The following is a 1,400-nucleotide window of genomic DNA, read 5'->3' on the forward strand; positions in this document are numbered from 1 at the left end:
AACTCTTGTGGGTTCACCCACAGAAACGGAATGGAAAGGGGACACTGAGCAGCAAACGAGCCGGCTGTCTGACCTGAGGGACATGTGGCCCTCTGGCTTCAGCTGTGTTTTCTGCACTGGACTTTTATTAGTTGCGCAGTTCATTTTCAGGTCCTGGGACCACCGCCCCCCCATGCAATTCTGCCTCACCTTTCTCTTAGGGCAGCTGGGCGATAAGCAGGCCCAGCCTGGCTGTCATCCTTGACAGAGCTTGAAGACGTGCAGGTGTGAAGAGCACGTCGGCGAAGTCTCAGAGCCCTGACATGTGCTTCCTCCAGACCAGCGGAGGGGCCTAGGCCCCTGCCCAGCAGGTGGGCATGCACAGTCCCCTACATCCCTGGTGACACCAGGGCCTGGACCAGGCAGGGTGTGCCTGTCAGGAGCTGGTAGCCAGGCCCTTCGCCCCTTCTGAACTCTCCTCTCAACCTGCTTCCCTTTGAAGAGTGGCACAGGCCACCCCGCTCCGGGCTGTCACTTCCCTAGGAGAGATGGGAGACCTGGGCAGTGAGCATCCGTGCTGCAGCACCTGATACACCCACAGCACACCTGCATGGGCTGCAGAGCAGGGCCCTGGAGCCGAGAGCCCAGGGGTCCCTTCCCTGGGAGGCACGAATGGCCTGGCTCAAAGGCTTCTGAGGACAGAAGGGACAAGGAGCTCCTGTGAAAGGCAGCACTCGCCCTGACAGGGCAGCTGCGAGGGGGTGTGAGGGAAGGATATGCAGACCCACACCCAGATCATGCCCTCTGACCTCGCCCCTCCCCACCAGCCCCACTCCTGACAGAATCACCAAAGACTGCAGCCTGGGGGAGAGGGACCCCAGAATCACCTGTCACTCCCCTGACCAGGCTGAGATTACAGCTGCCAAGCTATGAGGGGCCTGCTCTGAGCAGTTCAGCCACCATGAGGCCAGAAAGACACCTGAACAAATGTGCTGGATGAGGACTGTGCACATGGGAGGGATGGGCTAGCAGGTGCCACATGGTGGGGGGGGCACTCTGCTTTTGGCCCCAGCCCCCTCCGGCCCCTGCACGACTGTGGGCTTCTCCTCGGCTCCAGGGTGGAGGTTTCAGTCACTGAGCACTGAAAGGAATGAGGCGAAGCAGGAGGATGCTTCCCAAGCTGAAAGTGGGGGCTTCCGGCCACTGCCTGCCACCCCACCACCATGCGGGTGAACCGAGATTCCTCTGCCTGAGCCCTGACCTGGGATTTCGCACCGCAGAGAAGAAAGAAGAGAGGGTGGACATGGGCCAGACTGGAGGGAGACAGGCCCTGCTGGCCTCTGTGCCCAGACGAGGGGCAGCGGGAGGGCAAAACAGCATGAGGCCTGGGCTGGCACTGTCACAGCCGCCCGTGCCCAGGG

At 61.6% G+C, this 1,400-nt stretch overlaps 1 long non-coding RNA gene across 1 annotated transcript in view; it reads right to left on the minus strand.

Moving 5' to 3' along the window:
* Nucleotides 1-261: 261 nt before the first annotated feature.
* The window catches only part of LOC111731882, a 3,343-nt gene continuing 2,204 nt past the window's right edge, over nucleotides 262-1,400 (minus strand). The window contains exon 2 of the long non-coding RNA XR_002777360.1: nucleotides 262-518. This is a non-coding gene — a long non-coding RNA (uncharacterized LOC111731882). The remainder of the gene's footprint in view (nucleotides 519-1,400) is intronic.

The sequence above is a fragment of the Pteropus vampyrus genome, unplaced genomic scaffold, assembly GCF_000151845.1.
Source record: "Pteropus vampyrus isolate Shadow unplaced genomic scaffold, Pvam_2.0 Scaffold405, whole genome shotgun sequence".
Lineage (NCBI taxonomy): Eukaryota > Metazoa > Chordata > Mammalia > Chiroptera > Pteropodidae > Pteropus > Pteropus vampyrus.